This window comes from Meriones unguiculatus, chromosome 6 (genome assembly GCF_030254825.1).
Source record: "Meriones unguiculatus strain TT.TT164.6M chromosome 6, Bangor_MerUng_6.1, whole genome shotgun sequence".
Taxonomy (NCBI): domain Eukaryota; kingdom Metazoa; phylum Chordata; class Mammalia; order Rodentia; family Muridae; genus Meriones; species Meriones unguiculatus.
The window spans coordinates 102,501,262-102,509,905 of record NC_083354.1 but is presented as its reverse complement, the minus strand read 5'-3'; positions in this window follow the sequence as shown (position 1 = coordinate 102,509,905).

Genomic DNA, 8,644 nt, shown 5'->3' with positions numbered 1-8,644 from the left:
CACTGGGATAAAAAAGAAGCCTCTGAGTCACCACCGACATTTTGGGAAGCTTCCAAATGTAGGTAGTTTGGCTCCCACAGTCCCCGCTCCTTTCATGAGGACGTGAGAGGAACCCTGCTACCAAGCCTGTTTTTATCTCTCTTTTTTAATGTCTTAATAAATGTTTTTTTAAATTTATTACAATTTATTCACTTTGTATCCCAGCTGTGGCTCCCTCCCAGTCCCACCCTCCCGCCATCTTCTCTTCCCATGCCCCTTTCTCAGTTCACTGATAGGGGAGGTCCTCCTCCCCTTTCATCTGAACCTAGCCTATCAGGTCTCATCAGGACCGGCTGCATAGTCTTCCTCTGTGGCCTGGTAAGGATTACCCATTAGGGGGAGGTGGTCAAAGAGCCAGCCACTGAGTTCATGTCGGAGAAAGTCCCTGTTCCCCTTACTAGGGAACCCACTTAGAGACTGAGTTGTGATGGGCTACATCTGTGCAGGGGTTCTAGGTTATCTCCATTAATGATCCTTGCTTGGTGTGTTAGTCTCAGAAAAGACCCCTGGGCCCAGATTTTTTGGTTCTGTTGCTCTCCTTGTGGAGCTTCTGTCCTCTCCAGGTCTTTCTATCTCTGCCTTCTTTCATAAGATTCCCTGCACTCTGCCCAAAGGTTGGCTATGAGTCTCAGCATCTGCTTTAATACCCTACTGGGTAGAGTCTTTCAGAGGCCCTCTGGTAGGCTCCTGTCTTGTTCCTTGTTTTCACCCTCTTCCAATGTCCATCCTATCCTTCTGAATGAGGATTGAGCATCTTACCCAGGGTCCTCCTTCTTGATTAGCTTCCTTAGGTGTATAGATTTTAGTACAATTATCCTATATTATATGTCTAACATCCACTTATAAGTGAGTATACACCATGTGTGTTTTTCTGCTTCTGGGATACCTCACTCAGGATGATCTTTTCTAGTTGCCATCATTTGCCTACAAATTTCATGATTTCCTTGTTTTTAATTGCTGAGCAGTATTCCATTGTGTAGATGTATCACAATTTCTGTATCCATTCCTCAACTGAGGGACATCTGGTTGTTTCCAGATTCTGGCTACTATGAATAAAGCTGCTACAGACATGGTTGAGCAAATGTTCTTGTTGTGTACTTGAGCATCTTTTGGATATATACCTAGGATTGCTACAGGTGGATCTTGAGGTAGAACTATTTGTAATTGTCTGAGAAAGTACCAGATTGATTTCCAAAGTGGTTGTACATTCCCACCAGCAATGGAGGAGGGTTCTCCTTTCTCCACATTCTCTCCAGCATGTGTTGTCACTTGACTTTTTGATATTGGTCATTCTGATGGGTGTAAGTAAGGTGAAATCTCAGGGTTACTTTGATTTGCATTTCTCTGATGACTAAGGATGTTGAGCATTTCTTTAGTCCTTGCTAGAGCAATAAGACAATTAAAAGAGATGAAGGGGATTCAGTTTGGAAAGGAAAAATTCAAAGTATCACTATTTGCAGATGGTATGATAGTATCATGAGTGACCCCAAAAATTCTGCCAGGGAACTCCTGCAGCTGATAAACACCTTCAGCAAAGTGGCCAGATACAAAATTAACTCAAAAAAATCAGTAGCCCTCCTGTATACAAAAGACAAAAGGGCTGAGAAAGAAATTAGGGAAACTACACCCTTCACAGTAGCCACAAAGGACATAAAGTACCTTGGTGTAACTCTAACCAAGAAAGTCAAAGACTTGTATGAAAAAAAAAAAAACTTCCAGTCTCTGAAGAAAGAATTAGAAGATATCAGAAGATGGAGAGATCTCCCATGCTCATAGCTTGGCAGGGTTAACATAGTAAAAATGGCCATCTTACCAAAAGCAATCTACAGATTCAATGCAATTCCCATCAAATTACCAACACAATTCTTTACAGACCTTGAAAGAAAAATTCTCAACTTCATATGGGATAACAAGAAACCCAGAATCACTAAGACAATCCTCTACAATAAAAGCTCTTCTGGAGGTATCTCCATTCCTGATCTCAAGCTGTACTATAGAGCAACAGTAATAAAAACTCCATGGTACTGGCGTAGAAACAGAATGGTGGATCAATGGAACAAAACAGAAGACCCAGAAATAAACCCACACACCTATGGACACCTGATTTTTTACAAAGATGCCAAAACCATACAATGGAAAAAAGATTGCATCTTCAAGAAATGGTGCTGGTCTAACTGGATGTCTACATGTAGAAAAATGCTAATAGATCCATACTTATCACCCCACACAAAACTAAAGTCCAAGTGGATCAAAGACCTCAACATAAAACCAGACACACTAAACCTGTTAGAAGAAAAAGTGGGGAAGAGCCTCGGAGAGACTTGGCACAGGAGACAACTTCCTGAAGAGAACACAAACAGCACAGGCTCTAAGATCAACAATCAATAAATGGGACCTTATGAAACTGAAAAGCTTCTGTAAAGCAAAGGACACTGTTGTCAGAACAAAACAAAATGACTGCCTACAGACTGGGAAAGAATCATCACCAACCCTATATCTAACAGAGGGTTCATATCCAGAATAGAAAGAACTCAAGAAGTTAAACAGCAACAAAGCAAGTAATCCAATTTAAAAATGGGGTACAGAGCTAAACAGAGAATTCTCTGTAGAGGAATATCAATGGCAAGCCTGTTACTCTTGTCCTCACCCAAAGTCCAGCCTCTCTCTTCCTGTGTCATGGAATTGGTGTGAAGTTTCAACTTGGAAACCTGAATGAGATATTGATCCAGTTTGAAATTCGCCTCTTTCATGCCAAAAAGTGAGATGAGAAAACAGTTTTCCCGATTTCCTGAGTAAAGGACCTCAGCAGCCCCGGAGACAAAGTGGCATGCGGCAGCTGAGGAACAGCTGGCTACATCGCCCTGGCTCCAGCTGCCACATGCCCCATCAGCAATTGTTCTGCCCTTCGAGTGTTGGTCCGTGGTGTGAGAGTCCAGTTCCGGCAGCCTGGTGTTCCTAATAGTCAAGTACCTGTGTTCCATTGATTCTGCTGATACCTAAGGAATGAAGGAGCCGGACTCTGGCGTAGAACTGAGGCCTCAGGACAAAGCCCAACAATCTCAAGATTCTCTTTTTGACCAGCGTCCCAGCTATAAAAAGTTCTGCTGAAATACTAGGAACTCCAGAGGAAGACACATCAGGAAATAGAAGCTCTTGTAGTGCTGAAATCCAGTCTCTTGGCCATCCTTTCACTCTTCACCCTTATCCCCGGAGCGTCACCCTTTGTAAATTGGCACACAGTGCTTAGGAAGACATCGAAGCCTCGGAAACTCCGTCCTCAGCACTGCACACCTGCAATCCTGGGAGGTGAGGGTGGGAGAATGGTAAATTCAAAGCCATCCTCAGTTACCACAGCAACTCTAAGGCTAGCCTTGGCTCCCTGAGACCATATTGTGAGAGAGGGAGAGAGAGAGAGACAGATATAGAGAGACAGAGACATAGACAGAAAGAGACACAGGGACACACAGAGAGAGGGGGACACAGAGACAAAGAGAGACAGAGACACAGAGATAGCAACACAGAGAGAAGAATTGTTCTTCAGCGTACTCTCTCCAGCCCCACAGGCAGTGCGGGATGAGAAGTTATCAAAGGGTATGATTGCAACATAGCCCTGGGTTCTTTGGAAAACACAACCAGGTGTTCAGGGCAACCTCCATTCCACAGTCAATCATGCTTCAAACTCAAGAGCACAGTCTCTTCAAGTCTTGCAGTCATCTGGGTCATCATGTAAGCATTTTTCAGGCTCTTAAAAAGAGCTGCTCCTAGTGTCTTTGCTCCTAGTCTGGTCTGAGTTCCCCAGGGAATTCGCAGGCAGAAAGCTGGTCAGGCACAGGGAGACTGGTGATGAAGGCCACTAGTGACGAGCAGGTGGATGAAAGGGCCGTCCTGCTGCTCACTCTGCCCTTTATCAGGGTTATCCAGGTGAAGTGCCAGCCACCTCTCCCGCGGCATCCAATCTCGGCGACCAACCCTAAAGAATGGCACAAGGGAACCCGCCCCCACTCCTGTTCAGAGCGCTGGTCTGCCTTAAAAAAAGAAAATACAAATAAAAATGCAAGAAGGAGGGTGACTGAGGGAGGACAGAGTGGGTTTAGGGGCTTGCCCAAAGTTTTCACAGTGGTAGGGGAAGATGGATGTGAGCAGATGTTTTTACTCCATTTTCCACTCACTTTTGAAAAATGGAGTAAAAGCTAGCATCTGGAGTCTTCAGAGCTGGGACAAGCGGGATCTTGGTGACCTAAGGAGTCCAGGAAAATGGAGCACGTTTCCCAAAAAGAAAGTAACTGAGTAGTGGCTCTTCCTAAATTCCCTTTTTCCAAGTGTCTCATTAGCATGTGTTAGCCGTATACAACAGTGGATTTCGTTATTTCGTTACGACGCTCTCACACATGTGTTCACAGCACTTTGATCATGCTCATTCCTGGCTACCCTTCTTAGGGGGCCAGCCCCCTTACATACCGTGACATCTAAAGGATTCTTCGTGGATCCCAGTCCTTCCCTTCTGCATGAGGCATTCCACCCAAAATAGCCATGACCTTTCCCACTGAGGGGGATACCACTGCACACATGGCTCTCATTAGCCTCCCATGATCACCATGACTACTTGGACATTCCTGCTGTTGTCATTTATCCTAGATGTTTAATATATACTTTGAGTTGTTTTTCTCAAAAACAAACAAGACCCTTCTTCACACAGGCTCTCTGTGGGTTGAAGTCTCCCCCTGGTATTTGTTATTGCTTAATTTAAGCATCACCAAGAAACTAGAACATACAGACTGGGTTTCTCTTTGGGGGTTAAAAGGTGGCAATTGGATTAAATGTTCATGAAGACAAGTCAAATATTTAAATTAAAACATTTAATTAATTGATTGTCCACAGAGAAAGATGCACTGTTTTGGGAGACATAACAGGAGCTCAACAAATACTGATTGATTCTTCCCATACACACATTACTATCATAGGGTTTTTTTTTTTTTTAAGGTGGAAAATGTAATTTTGTGGGACAGGATGGTGACTGACTGAACTACATATCTTTATAGGATGTGTAAGGTAAGAATACATGAAAAGCATCATCTGATGCTTTCTCCATCAATCACCAGAACAGGAAATAATCCTGTGTTCCTCAGCAGACATCAGTAATGGATCACAGATCAGCCAATATGAAGTTATCAAATCCCCTCAGTACAGCTGTCTAGGATACCTACACCACTCTATGCAAATTTACCCAATCAGTCATTCATTCAACAGTTATACATCAAGTACCTACCATGTACCAGGCATTGTAATATGTGCCAGGCAATAGACAAATGAATTAAAAAGTAAGGGTGCCCTAGAAGAGTGTAAAGTTATCAGTTCTGCGGTGAGGCAGAAATTTGACACAAAATTCATTTCCATTTCTGACTAAGTGTCCACGTGCTGGAATAGCTAGGAATTCCAAAGACGTAAAATGAGGAGGGAGAATAGATAAAGATGCTCAAACTCCTAGGTCAAAAGACTGGTGGAAGGAGCAGACGTTTTAGGTGATGTGGTGTGCAGAGGGAGCTCAGTCCGGATATAGACTGAAGATCGCATATAAACTGATTTTAAATGGTAAAAAAGTTCTTCACCTCACTGTGTGAGAGCCACTGTTGTCTTCTAATAGCCATAACCAGACGGCTCGTTACTGCCTGAGCACTGTGCCACCAAGCTTGACTTTTCCGAGCCTCCCCTGCATGAAGTGCTAACAGACATGAGCAGAACTGTACTTGACAACTTCTTTCTCAAGAAACAAATAGTGCATATACTTCATCTTTTTTTCTTGTCCCTTCCTCCTTATGGGTTCCTGGATGACAGTCGACCGTACTTTAGAACTGAAGAATAAAGGCTCTGTCTTGGAAATACTAAATGCTCTAGAAGAATCCTAGGACCCAGGAAATCCACACCAGACCTGACCTCGTTCCTACAGATTTTGGCAACTATCTGGAATTACTTCCCTTGACAGAGAGATGGGTATTTTAAGATGTAGGATGAAAATACAAATGAAGGGCAAGTATGTGACGTAACACTTATGTTAATCAGCTCAATGTAGCCATGACCTACTGCATAGAAACATCAAAGTGGCACATTGTACATCACATCCATATAGGTTTTGTTCTACATTTTTGTTATTTTGTTTTGTTTTGTTTTCTTGTTATTGTTGTTGTTTGAGATAAGGTATCACTATGTAGCCCTAGCTGGCCTGGAACTCTCTATGTAGACCAGGCTGGCCTGCAATTCAGAGATCCACTTACCTCTGCCTCCATATGCTGGGATTGGAGGCCTGTGCCACCATGCCTGGCTCTAGTTTTTGTGTTTCAATTAAATAATAAACTAAGACTATTCTTCCCTTGGAACCTGTGGTGGTTTGACTCAGGATGGTTTCCATAAGCTCACCTGTTTGAATGCTTAGTCCCTGGTCTGGGGAACTGTCGGGAAGGATAATAAGGTGTGGCCTTGTCATAGGAGGTGTGTCACTAAGGTGAGTTTTGAGGTTTCAAAAGCCCACACCAAGCCCAGTCCCTCTCTCTCTCCCTGTGGATCAGGATGTAGCTCTCGGCTTCTTCTCCAGTACCATGCCTGCCACTCTGGTGCCATACTCCCAGCCATGATGATCGATCATGGACTAACCCTCTGAACCTGTAAGCAAGCCTCCAGTTAAATGGTTTCCTTTATAAGAGCTGCTGGGGTCCAAGTGTCTCTTGACGGCAACAAAACACTGAACAGCAAACAGAACCCCTACCACTGTTTGGAGTTTTCTTTCTCTGAATAAATCTATATTCATTCTGCCTTGATAAACGAATAGACTATTGCATAAAATGCAATGTGCTACAGCGCTTTAAAAATGTAAGAGCTATATTTCTGATGGTGGAGTGTGCAAGAAAGACGTATTTATAACAGGCTGGGATGAGTGGAAATATGTAAAGAGAAGGGGAGGAAATTCCAGGAAGGGGCTGAGTAAGTGCATCCCAACACACAAGGGCTTTCCTGGGAACGGAACTCCCAGGAGTTGGGTCTGCCCAACCATCTGCAAACTCTTCTTCTAATTAAAGATTTATAGTAATGTTTCCCTGAGTCTCTCAGAGAGAAATGTTAGCAAAACACTAATAATAAATAAATTTAAGAGCAAGTAGTGCAGGATCAGCAGAGATACAGAGGAGAGACACAGAGAGAGAAACAAAGAACAGGGCCTTCTGTAAGAAGTTTTCCGTTTACACTGGGGACCCAAATCTGCCCTGTCCATGTGTCACTAGGACTGAATTTCTGCCTTGGCTCATCTTGTGCTGTTACAACAGAATGCCTGAAAATGGCTAATTGGTAAAGACAGAACTTAACTCTCACAGTTCTGGAAGCTGGAAGTCCAAGCTCAAGGGCTTGTAGCAAATGTGCTAGTTTCTAGTTTTCTTTCCAGTTACCATGATTAAAAACAAACAAACAAACAAAAAAAAAAACCTGACAAAGAGCAACTTAGGGCATAAAGGGTTGGTGTTAGTTCACAATTCCAGGCTACAGTAGAAACTTAAACAGTTAGCCACACCCCGAGAACAGCCAAGAGCAGAGAGAAGTGAATGTGTGTGTCCTCACTTGTCCTCAGACCCTCTCTAGACTTACACAGTCCAGGACCCAGACCCACAGTGGACTGGACCCTCCCGTTTCCATCAATGAAATCAAGACAATCCCCTGACAGAGAGCCAACCAGACCTAGACAATCATTGAGACTCTTCCGGGTGACTTGAGCCTGGGTCAACTTCACAGTTAAACCCAAGCATCATAGCAAGGACTCCCATGTTACTTCCTTATGTAGCAGATAGAGGAGCGGGCGTGAGAGAATGGTCCCCATTTGCAAGGCCTTTATACTGTGGCTACTGTGGCACTAACACACCAGTGGGCATGGGGTCTTCATGACTTTAAACACCTCCCTAAGGGCCTCAGTGATGCATTAGAGATTAAGTTTTAGGGGACACACTCAGACCATGATATTTCCTATAAGCGAAAGGACTGACTATTATCCAGGGGTTTTCAGTCTATTTCACATGGGAAATGACTGCACTCCCTGGCAACAGAGAGGATGGGGATTGAGCTGGAGGAGCCCACCCCTACTCTCACTCCTGCCACACTAGTGGCTAAGATGAATCTCACCTACCCCTATAACCTGCCCAGGGCACACTGAAACCCCCCAGGACTTTCACAAGATGATTGATGCTAATATCTCTAGAGGTTTGAATTTAGTTGATCCCAACACAGCCAGGATTCTCTTCAACATTTCCCCTACAGCTTTTGTTTTTGGTTTTGTTTTTTTAGAGACAAGTATTTTATTTTATTTTCATTTTTTTTCTTTCTATTTATTCATTCACAGTACATTCTGATTTTCGCCCCCTTCCTTCTATCCTTCCAGTTCCACCTTCCCTCCCTCTCCCCTCCCCCCCATTCCTCAGATAAGAGGAGCCCCCACCCAACCACCCTAGCTCATTAAGTCGCACCAGGACTAAGCTGAGTCCTCTTCCTCTGTGATCTGGGGAGGCAGCCCCTCCAGGAGGGAGTGATCAGAAAGAAGGCAACAAAGTGCATGTCAGAAAAAGCCCCCACTCCC